General features: G+C 38.2%; 1 long non-coding RNA gene across 1 annotated transcript in view; it reads right to left on the bottom strand.

The window, feature by feature from the left end:
* Positions 1 to 4,524: 4,524 nt before the first annotated feature.
* Positions 4,525 to 12,716, bottom strand: part of LOC135322246 (uncharacterized) — a 449,868-nt gene continuing 441,676 nt past the window's right edge. The window contains exon 4 of the long non-coding RNA XR_010382597.1: positions 4,525 to 4,835. This is a non-coding gene — a long non-coding RNA (uncharacterized LOC135322246). The remainder of the gene's footprint in view (positions 4,836 to 12,716) is intronic.

Raw genomic sequence — 12,716 nt, 5'->3', positions numbered from 1 at the left:
ACACCACATTGTATCTATTCAGTATTTGGGGGCTGTAATGAATAATATTATGAACACTGGCATACAAGTCTTTGTATAGATATGTTTTTTCAGTTCTCCTGTGCAGCTTTCTAGGAGTGGGATGGTTAGTTTGTATGATAAGCTTATGTTCGACTAAGAAAATGCCAAGATGTTTTGCAAAGTGTCTGGGCCATTTTAAAGTTGCACCAGCATGGAGGTTTCCTTTTCTCTACAGTTTTGCCCACTCTTGGTAGTTCAGATTATAGCCACTTGATTGGGTATGCACCGCTATCTCATTTTGGTTTTATTTTCATTAATTTGATAGCAAATAAATAATATTTTAAATTTATTGTACAGTCAGTCTTCCACAATAGAATATAAGCTTTTTTGAAAGCAGGGTCCATGCCTGTGTTATTCTACAGGGTGGTTGTAAGAGAAGGAACTAAATAGTCATTAAGGGATGAAATGCATCCATATAATATGAAGGAATTAAAATGATTCACATAATGTTAATTTCCCTTAATACTGTCCCTTACACTCAGTGAATTAGAAGTAGATCATAAAAATATGCACAGGCTGATTATATAATTTGCAAAATATATGTCTAAATTAAAATGTTAATGATCTCTGGATGGTGTACCTAGTTGTCAGTGTGTCCTGACATTACATTTGTTATATGTCATCTATAAAGTAAAAGGCTTAGAAATCAATTTCTAACACTTACTCAGTTCAGGGATATCCATGAACCTCTATTGACAGGGATTTCATCATCTAATACTTACCCACATCACAAATTCCTCACAGGGTACTAAAGTTTGACTCCTTGCCAATTCTTCTGTCTCTATCTACCCTCCAGAAATACAGGATTCTGTGTTTACACAAAGAGGCTTTCTGACTTTAGTGTCCATTTTCCAAGTCCATCATTACCAGATTCTTCAGTTAGGTTTCACCTGACACAACTCCCAGAGAGCTCACCATCCCCTTTTGCTACTCAAATTTCATATTATAAAAGAAAACTGTGACATATAATCACCATTTTCAGAAAACAATTCTCAGAAAAGTGCATTAGGGTTGATAATAAAGCAGTAACTCCCATTTTGGAAATGCACTATATGCAGTTCATGGCACCACGGGTTTCAGGTACATATGGATACATTTTGTAACAGTTGCTTGTATCTATCATCATTCCCAAGTTACAAATGAAAACACTGAGGTTGGGAGAAGCAAGACAATCACACAAGATCTAATAATTAGTAAACAAAAACATTTGAATTTGAATTCTTATTTAAGTGTGTTTGATTCCAAAGCTTTTGTTTCCTCTTGACCTGGATGCTGGGCCATGGCTCTGCCCTTCTGAACCTTTATGATTTCAAGATAGACCTCAGTTGGGCTGAGGTAAGAGAGCAGCTTATAGGTTAGATATTTTGTTGGATGATAAGATTCCCATTCTCATCCCTGTCTCCAAAATCTGCAAAGATAAAACATGTTACTAAGAAAACACATTTTAGAGGAAGTTGGTTAACTCTAACAAAATTGGCATAACTCTAACAAATTTTATCCTTTCTCAATCTATAACTGGTTACTCTGGCATCACTAACATTTAAAATAATTGGGTCACAGCAATCCTACTCCTGGGCATATATCAGGAGGAAACTCTAATTTGAAAAGACACATGCATCCCAATGTTCATAGAAGCACTGTTTACAATAGCCAAGATATGGAGACAATCTCAATGTCCATCAACAGATGACTGGATATAGAAAGTGTGGTATATTTATACACTGGAATACTACTTAGCCATCAAAAAGAATAAAATAATGCCATTTATAGCAACATGGAAGGACCTAGACATTACCATACTAAGTGAAGTAAGAAAGAGAAAGAAAAATACCATATATCATTTATACGTGGAATTTTAAAAAAATGACACAAATGAATTTATTTACAAAACAGAAACAGACCCACAGAAAGAAAACAAATTTATTATTACCAGAGGGGAAAGAGGGGCAGTGTGCAGAGACAAACTGGGAGTTGAGTATTTGCAGATACCAACTACTATATATAAAATAAATAACAGGGTCCTACTATATAGCACAGGGAACTATAGTCACTATCTTGTAATGGACTGTAATGAAAAAGAATATAAAAAGGAATATATATGTATAGCTGAATCACTACACTGTACACCAGAAATTAACACAATGTAAACTGACTGTACTTCAATAAAAAAAATAAAAAATAGAACAAAATAATTGGTTCCTGCAGAAGCCAATAACAGAAAATTTTTGTTGTTAGAGTTGGATGAGTTTTCCCTTATTCCAACTGCACATTTGCTTATCTCAGAGATGTCCTGTTCACAAGCTCCAATTCTGGACCTCACCAGGCTCAGGGATACCCTGTGGCCTCCTGACCCTGAGAGAGCTTGGCCTCACTCCTCCCATTTGGAGAGATTATGGCTTCCTTCTCAAGGAAGGCAATATGTCTTTCTTCCTGGTTCCAGGCAACCATAGACACAGCTTGGAAATATCAAATCCAAGCCCTGTCTGCTTCTTGTTCTGCCAAGGGCTTTCTCCTGAGGACTACTGCAGTGGGGCTCCACGACTCAGGATCCTTCAAGCCCTTGCAAGCCTGAGGGCTCAGGCATCTGTGACTCAAGGCTGCCTTTCCCACCCTTTTGGGTTCCAGCTACATTCTGGTCTCTAGACCTCCATCACTCTGAGGATCTAGATATGGACACAGGGCAAAAAGTGGCAAACCTCCAAGTGATCAATCTCCAGGAATCCTCAAAGACTCCCTGCAACTGGCCAAAGATAAGTGAGAGGGGTTTTTTGGTTTTTGTTTTGTTTTGTTTTGTTTTGTTTTGTTTTGTTTTGTTTTGTTTCCTTTCAAGAGGGTTTCAAGATTGCCTGGGATGGCCATTCTCATTAGCGGCAGGAGCTGTGGTCTGGGCTGAAATCACATTTCTAGGGGGCTTAGATTTCCCACTTAGGACTCACAAATTGTCCGGCAAATATGGACATCTCCTCCGCTGCTGGCTTAGCTCTCAGCTTCTCTCAGCTTGTCTACAACTTTCTCTTCCAGGCTTAGTGTTCATTCACTACCATTTAATTTCCTGTGCATGTATCATCTGAAGACAGAGAGAGAACACGTCTTTTACTTTCATTTTCTCATTCCCAGGAATGTCACTGGACAGAAGTAGTCTTTCTTTTCTTCCACCAACATCTGCTCAGAGGGCAGTCCCCCAGGTCCGTTCTGCACACTAGACCCAGTACTTCCATCAGGAGGTTGTGACCCTTTGCCCTCTACCCCCGTCTGTGTTATGGCTCTGCTCCGCCCTGAGACAAAAGCCTGTTTCTCCTCCAGAGGTGTCTGTGCCCCTTCTCTCTCCTAGAACTGCCGCCTCCCATCCTTTCCCTTCCCTCAGCTTGGTCCTCTCAATGGTCTTTCTGCTCTGATCACGAGCCATCTTAGTGGCCTCTAGTATTCCCACCGCTCCTTTAGAAAGACAGTGATTCTTGGGCATTTGCATATAAACATCACTATTTTAGTTCCCTGTTAAACTGATGCCTCTTCCCTTATTATTTCTTTATGCACCTGGTGCTCCTGGAGTAATGAGGGTAGGAACCACTATCTCAAGCCAGGACCCAGAGAACAAATGGGGGAAAACCTCAGCTGACACACACCTAAAAGAAGTGCTTTGGTTCAGTTTCAGAGGAATGATCCTCAGCTCCGAGTACTGTGACTGCAAAAGCGGGTAAGAGCACGGATCACACCCCTTAAGTAGAAGTTTTCCTGTTTCACTTTACCTTTTAAGTTTGACGTTCTGCTACCTGCTCTTTCTTGGGAAAAAAAATTATTCAGCATTTAACCTAACCAGCAACTCGAGTGACTTGCCCCAAACCTCATAGCCATTCTATGGATCAGGAGTGGTTCTGCAGAAAAACTGTTTTGATGGCAAGGTGATGGGGGCGTGGAAAAGCTGACTTAACTCCTGAGTGACATTTTCACCCTGTGTTTCTCCCAGCATCTCTTATGACACCAGATTTCTCTGAAGAATTTACCTACCCAATGTCTCACTTGTAAATCACAGCCACACCACCCGGCCATCATATAAGCCATGGATTTCTTTATTCCCTTTGTCCAATATTCCAGAGTCCTCCTCTCCATAGCTCATTTTTAAAATATATTCTGCTTATTGGCACCTTTATACATATGGGACTCATGCCTAAAAAAGGAAGTAATAGAATTCAGCTTCAAGAAGACCGTGGTAAGTTTTGGAAATGTTTCTTGTATAAGTAAGACAATATTAACCTTAGTAATTCACACAAAAACTCCAATATCCCTGGAAACCAGAGAAAAGCAAGCTGAGACCTTTACTTGGCCCCTCAAGCCGTGGTAGCGTCCTTGTTGGAGTTTTCAAGTTGGCCGAGCCCAGTTCAAAATTATCCCGTTAAACCTCAAGTCCTTACCTTGTTTCAGAAAGGGAGTCATGCTTTTCCCCTTCTGTACTCTCTTCTGTGCATCTGAGGCAGGGCTAGGGAAAGCAGTGCCAGCCATCTGAAGCAAGTCTTCCTGCTCTCAAACTTGGGAGCCAAGAGCAGCCGGCGATGTGCTGTAGTGCTGTAGAGAGAGGGACTTCCCACACCTATGCTCTTTGCTCGATGTCATCCTTTTCCACACGGGTCTCCCTCGGAGGGCTGAAGGTGTGCAGGCACATGGAAGGCAGGGGGCTGGGCACTGCCCCTCAGGACACCGGGATCTCTCTTCTTGTGTATTAGATCCCACCCCTAATTCCTCTATGCACTCTTCACCATTTGGACCTGCATATAATACATCTGGAGGCAGTCACTCCCTTTAATGGTCGGGCAGGGGAAAGGCATAGGTGTCACAGAAGATAAAAAGAAGAATCATTTCTGCAATTACAGTGTTTTTGACCAGGCTACCTCCAGCAGAGGACAGCATGGGAGTCCTGTAGTCAGGTTAGGTGAGAAGGAAAAAATGGGGGACAAATTAAAGTTTACATTTACTTACACACACACACAAACACACACACACACACACACACACAGATAGTGAATATTTACAAACTATTAGACACCACGCTAAAGACTCCCACATGCAGACTCCAGCTTTGTTGCAAGCCTGCTATTGGCAGGGAAGAAAAATGTTTCCTTGTTTTGTTCTAACCTTCTTTACTCCCAGACATCACTGCTAGGACACTCACCAGAAGCACAGAGCCTTGCTGGCCAGACACTGCTTCAGACTAATTTGGAAATAGCAGGGTTCCCTCATAAGAGCAGCCATTGCCCCTGGAACTCTTATTCGGGCTCCATTCTACCCCCTCCCAACACTTTCAACTCCCACCTGGCAGTTATTTTTGCCTCTTGACAGTTAACCTCTCAGTCTTTCCTGCTTCCAGCAAGCACCCCTGGCTCCTACAGCTTCACTCACTCCTCAGGCCACTGTCTGTCTTCTCCTGTTCTTCTTACTCTAGTACAACCCATACCCCAGTAGAGTGACCCCCTCACTCAAGACATATTTTTCCCTTTGAAAAAAACAGCCTCACAATCTTGATATGATCTAAAAGCAGAAAAAAATCAAATATACCTACCTACTTATCTATAATTTATTTCCCATGATGCATAATTTTGGCTTTCATCCTAACAGCTCCCACTAAGGAGAATTTCTATTGGTACATGTGTTTGCGTCAGTCCAGTCTTTTATAAGTTGAAGGGAAATTCGAGTCTCACTTCAGGTAGTAGCTTGCTGGGCTGCATTTCCCCCTTCCTAAGCATTAGATGACATCTCATTCTATCCTCCACTTTACAGATCATCCCTGGTGAGAAAGGAACTAACATAAAAGGCAGTAGCCATCGCTCAGGTAGACGGCCAATGCATGGCACAGCTACTGCATGAAAATTGTGGTGGACTTGAGGCTCTGACAGAGCAGCCATTTGATTATTTGTGGGTTCTGTTTCCTTAGGCATAGTCGATCCCCCCGGAAGGAAAATGATAACCTCAGCCTTTCTCCAATAAGTGACTTGGGTCTTCTGTACACTCTTCCTTCTCATAGAAAGCTTGTCTCATTCAGCCTAATCTCTGTCCAAGAGACGATATGCAAAAGCTCACCTCCACACCAGCAGGCAGCTTCTCTAATAACCTCAGCTTGCAGATGCTTCTCCTTTCAAACGTGTTTCACTGAAGCTGGCTTTTGAAGGCAGGGATCCTCTAGATTATTTGTTCATGGTGCTCAAGCATTTGGCCAAACACAGTCCTCTTGTAAATCTCTAAGACACCATGGATGTACAACCTCTAATAATTCTTTACTCTGGATGACTGTTGGTGTTGGAAGATTGCCCAGGGTTCTGGAGCTTTCTTTACCTCATCAGTTACTCCTTAGGATTCTGCAATCCCAGGTTAAGTTTACATAAACCAACTGCCACTCAGCAATAATTTAGTTTTCTCAAAGGAAACGCTCTCACTCACCTACTTTATACCACATGCTTAACTCCATCTCTATTCAGACACGCATGAATATTTGACTAACGGAAAAAATTATCCTCCTCAGAAACACCCTACACCATTGTGTCCTCCTGATGGGCCCTTCAGGGAACACCTTTTCAATCACTAAGACAGCTTCCTCAGTTACCAGATTTAGATGAGTGGTGTAATTTTCACATGTAACTACAGTAATGTAAGAACTTCTTTTAAATTATGCAAATATTATACAGAAAAATTAAAAGACTGTCATCTTCACAATTCTATTATGTATATATTTCTTCCTGTCTTTATCTTTAAAAGGAGATATTTATGCAGTTTTTAAGTAGCATATGTGAAATTTTTAAGCCTTCATTTCTTTATTGTTATGTTTTCATGTATCATAATGTTCTAAATTTCAACTAATTTGAATAAAAATATTTTCATATGAAAAACATAACATTCATGTTACATGCTTTTTTCTCTCTCACTATATTCTTTAGCTCAATTCTTAGAAGTTGGATCATGCAATGAGAGTTTGAACATTTTACTAACCCTTAAAGATACATTATTTTTTTTCTACAACCAGAATATAGGTACGACAATGTCCTTTGTGTAGTACAGTGAAGAGAAAAGTTAATGAGGATCCCAAAGCAAGACTGATAAAAATTATTCCTTATATTCCCAGTCTAAGGTTCAAAAACCCTCTGAAGCATGGCAGGTGGCTATTTAACCAAATTCTTCCTTGAACTGTCTTCAGGCCAATTCCCTTTCTTCCTTTATTTTCCAAAGTCAACATTTCTCAGACTTGCATCTAAATGATGGCTTAGAAATAAATCATTTTCTCTCCTCTTTTCCTACCTTTGATCTAAAGAAGAAAGCAAAACTTGAAAAAAATTTTACAAAAATAAAGCTACCTTGTCTTATGGAAACCACTGGGCAACTTTACAACTTTGTTGTATAAAATACTTGAAAATAATCAAACATACTTTTAAAGTAAGTATATAGTATTTTTCAGTATATACATATACATATATATGTATACTCATATATAGATTTATTGTTTACCACGTATGAACATTCAGACATAAGTAGGCAGCGTCTGACGTGATGTCACAGCAAGCCAACTTTCTTGATATTTTAGAATGAGGGACTCTGATCTCCAGAGGGAATTAGTCAAATCAAGCTCCGCTCAATAGCAAAGTCTCTGCCACAAGATAAAGTTAATTTTAATAAAGCCATCTTTCTCACATTTATCTCTTCCTCCAACTTCTCCTCAACCTCTTAGCCTCCTAAACCTATCAGACAATCCCGTTTGCATTTTAGGAACGACAGTCTTCAAGAAAACCCTGAACAAAGCTTTCACAAGGGCTGTTTCACTTAAGCTTTATGAGTCACAAGTACATCGGAAGCAATACTTTGGTTTCTTAGAAACTAACAAACTGAAGATTTAGAAGGAGAAATAGGAAAAAAGATAGAGAAGGAGAAAAATAGACTTTCTTGTTTCCCAAGTAAAAACTGAGCGATGTAAAATAGTGGCACAGGGAGGGGGGAAGGTTTTGGATGGGGTTCGGCATTTTGAACTTGTCACTGATGCCACGGGAGGGAACACTCCAGGAACTGGGAGAGGTGGGCCTTGAAAGCTGTCTGGAGTCACACATCCAAACTGGAATCAGACTCTTTATTACAAGTAATAAGAAAAACACGAAGGAGAATTCTGGAACGGAATAAACTACAGGAACTTCTGAACAAAGAAAATACATTAGCTTTGAGTTCAACAGTTACATATGATTGATTACACTTTGCCTCTTTAAAATGCTTCTTAATTGTCTTTTTTTTATATATTTAAGATATGGATGTAAAGGCAATTAAATGGCTCTGAAGTCTCTATTAACTGTCAGGGATCATGAACTCATCTGGCTGGTGGGATACTCATCCTTTCACTATCACTGTATGATCACTGAGGATATAGTATGCAGAGGAAAGGAGTTTGGCTGAAATAAAATGAAAATGAATATATATATGTATGGTGTCCAGCACAAGATCCCAGATAGAGATACATTGTCATCGACTGAAATTCAAGTAAAAAAAAAAAAAAAAAAGAAAGTATGATAATGTAGATAAAAATACACTTATGACAATATGAGAGAATCTGTGATCCTGCTATACAACAGGAATGTTTTTCAAATTTTTAAAAGAATTTTTATTGAAAGAAAGTTGATTTGTAATATTATAAAATTTCGGTGTACAGCACAGTGATATGCAATTTCTAAAGGTTATATTCCATTTATAGTTGTTATAAAATATTGGCTATATTCCCTGTGTTGTACAATATAAACTTGTATCTTTTTTTTAATTGAAATATAGCTGATTTACAGTGTTGTGTTAGTTTTTGGTGTACAGCATACTGATTCAGTTATACATACATTATATATATATTCCTTTTCATATTCTTTTTCATTAGAGGTTATTACAAGGTATTGGATATAGTTCCCTGTGCTAAGAGTAGGGCCTTGTTTATCTATTTTGTATACAGTAGTTTATGTCTCCTAATCCCAAACTCCTAATTTACCTACATCCCCCTTTCCCTGTTGGTAACCATAAGCTTCTTTTCTATGTCTGTGAGTCTATCTCTGTTTTGTAAGTTCATTTGTATTATTTTTTTAGATTCCACATATAAGTGATATCATATGATATTTGTCTTCCTATGTCTGATTTACTTCACTTGGTATGATAATCTCTAGGTCCATCCATGTTGGTACAAATGACATTACTGAATTCTTTTTTTATGGCTGAGTAATATTCCACTGTATATGTACAGTAGGGAATTTTGATTATACTATTCCAATAATCCCAACTGCATACAACTATGAATACCATCTCTACAAGTAAGAAAGGGCTATTTTAAAAAGTCTCTTATAAGGGGAAGGGATGAAATATTCAGCTTGTAGCTGGATAAAGAACAGAAAGACTAGCTATCAGGCCTCATTAGTGAGAGGACATAATCAATTTTCCTTAAGCAGGCCTTCCTGCATGCCGGGGCTTAGATTATATGCAAAGATACATATCAGGCTTTCTTTTTTAATGCTTGGACTAGATAGGCTTCTAACTTTTCAGAAGTGCTGACATAGATTTGAATTGTCTCTAACTCTAAATGGTAAGAGTTCAAACTTCTAAGAGTGAACTATCTGGAAGTCCAGGATTTTTAAGGGTATTCTGAACTGTTATCAGAGAGGATAAATTTCCTTTCTGAATGCTCAAGAAGGGACTGTATAAATTTGTAGTGGAAATACATAAGGAATTCATGTATGAAAGATGTGGTTACATGTAGATCAATCAGTGACTCTGTGAGTATTAGTGGCAATTCATGTCCTATTTGGCTTTCTTTAGTTTGAATTCAAACTATCAAACTGAACATTTTTAAAGAGTATCTCAGCTTTAGCACTAAAATATCAGGTGCAACTTAGATCTGAAGAGAATGATACATATATGCCACATTATGAAAAATATATATGTGTTTATGTATGTGTGCATATATACATAGTAGAACAGAGGGGAAATACTATTGGTCATTTTAATTAAAGCTCATTTTATTTTAGATGGCTTTAAGTGTTGAAATCAAAAATCCCTGTTACTACACTATCTGATCCTTTGGCGTACATAATTATTCTTTTTGTCTGATTCCATAATACTTAGCAAAGTGCCAGATAGATAACTAGATATACTATATATAATATATATAAAATCTCTAAATAGACTAATAAATAAAACATACTACCATACGTATTGAAAATTTATCTGCTTAATTTCATATGTTAAGTTATCTTTAGTTATGCATGATTTCTTACTGTTGAAGAATAATTTAAAAACTTTTCCCTGCTTTTGGATAGCTCCACTGTCTTGGTTTTCTCTCAAAAAAAATTGAGAATTAATTGTGTCAATACTTATTAAATAGCCATAATTAGTAATTGATACAGATTATTCTTTTGCTCAATATTATTCAATACTATTTCATTTAACAAGCTGTAAAGTGAGGCTCAGAAAATCCAAGACTAAGACAGAATCCTCTTTTTCCCTTTTCAGAATATTAAAATTAATATGTATGTTAACAATTATACTGAAAACAGCAATGCATGGTATTATTTAACACAGATATGATATAAAAAGTGTTATATGCCTTGAAACAGAAGAGAAATATTTCTTCTTCTTGGAGAACGGACAGTATGTGACTATATACTAGAAAATGAAGAGATTCTTGAAAAGATACTTAAAGAATATGGAATTTACTTGCTAAGTGATGAGCAGGCTATGAAAATTTTAGAAGAGGGTGGGAAGGGATAAACTGGGAGTTCAAGATTTACAAGTATTAACTACTACATGTAAAACAGATAAACAACAAGTTTCTTCTGTATAGCACAGGGAACTACATTCAATATCTTGTAGTAACCTATAATGAAAAATATGAAAATGAATATATGTATGTATATGTATGACTGAAGCATTATGCTGTACACTGAAAATTGATGCATTATAAACTGGCTATACTTCAATAAAAAATAATAATAATAATAATAAAGGACAATTTTAGAGCACAAGAGAAATGTGGAACCTAAAACAGGTTGATGTAAAGGTACTTGACGATTGAGGTAAAAATAAAAAAGCTTGGTGGAAAGGGATCAGATGAAAATCCTCTGCAGCAATAATTCCTGTACAAGTTGATTAGTGCCTGAACTCGGATCATGAGTTAGGGTAGTGAAAGAAAGTGGCATGATGAAGAAATCAGTAAGACTTGGGAGCTATTTGATTTCTTAAGAAAGGAGTGAATATACCATTTGGTCTTAGAGGCAGAAATTTCATTTTAGACCTATTAATTTTCAACCAGATGGAAGTTCTTTTCAGAATTAGGAACTGTATCAGTTCCCTATTGCTGTGTAACAAATTACCACAGACTTATTGTTTTAAAATACCACATTTATTACCTTGTATTTCTGAAAGTGGGAAATCCAAAATCATCCTCACTGAGCGAAGTCAAGGTCTTGGCAATGCTTGGGTCCTTTGGGAGACTCTGAGAAGAGAATCTGTTTCTGTAACTTTTTCAGCTTCTAGAAGTCATCATGAGCATCCCTTGGCTCATGGTCCCTGCTTTGTGTCACTCTACCTATTGCTTCTGTTCCATCTACTACTCCCACTCACTCTGATCCTTCTGCGTCCCTCTTACTAAGAACCCTTGTGATGACAATGGGCCCAACTGAATAACCCAGGATACTCTCCTCATCTCAAGATCCTTAACTTAACCACACCTGCAAAGCCCCTTATGCCCTAACAGTTAACATATCTTAAGGTTCTGATTAGAACATGGACATCCCTGAGGTCGTCCTATCATAGCTCATGAGTGTGGTATTTGGGAGAGGGGGAGGGTTTGAGACAAAGATTCAATAGTCATTAACTTGGTCTGAGAGTTGATACTCTACATGCAAATAAAATCTCTAGAATAAAAGGCTAAAGAAAAAAGAACGGGGGAAAGGGGCTTTGGAATGTTGACATAGTAGGAAGTAAGAAACCACAGGCTGGCCACCCAGTGAACTGGAAAACCGCATCTGAAAGCTTAGAACCATGTCGAAGACTACTTCAAATGGAGAGCAGTACAGTGAGTACCGAGCTAAGAGAGGATGTGTCTCAGTTTCTGCGAGTTATCAAAAACGTTGTCCAGTTAGCTGGTCTCCTGATGGGCTGTGAGGTAGTCAAGGAGTATCGTCTTCCTTAATCTTTGCATATTCTTTCAGCAAAACACCAGTCATGATTTCATGCCAAAACCAATTTTAAAGTCTTATTTATTATTTCTTTCTTTACTTATCAACATGGCAATTCATCAGCAAATGTGTAAATCTGCTCCGATAGTGCTATGAGCCATGAGGGTTATTAGCTTGGGGAAACCAGATGGAGGAAAGCATTTCTCTCCCAGAGCTGCAGGGAACGCTGGAATCAAGAAACCATGTAGGCAGGAGCCAAAATGAAACTAGGTCCATGCTGGAGGAGATCTAAGAAAGGCCATCAATACCAATGAAACACCCCCAAGGAGAGAGAAAGAATTGGATTTGGAAAAGGTGGTCAGAGAGCACAGGAAGTAAGTAGGGAGCACCAAGTCTAGAGCAACGTCTCTTAAACCTGGTCTCACATTAGAATAACCTGGAGAGCTTTCAGAAGCAACAAATGCTTAGGCTCCACCCAGAAATAATTAA

Source organism: Camelus dromedarius, chromosome 10, assembly GCF_036321535.1.
Source record: "Camelus dromedarius isolate mCamDro1 chromosome 10, mCamDro1.pat, whole genome shotgun sequence".
In the NCBI taxonomy this organism is placed as follows: Eukaryota; Metazoa; Chordata; class Mammalia; order Artiodactyla; family Camelidae; genus Camelus; species Camelus dromedarius.
Note: the sequence above shows the minus strand (reverse complement) of the source record. Positions and strands in the feature narration are given on the sequence as shown.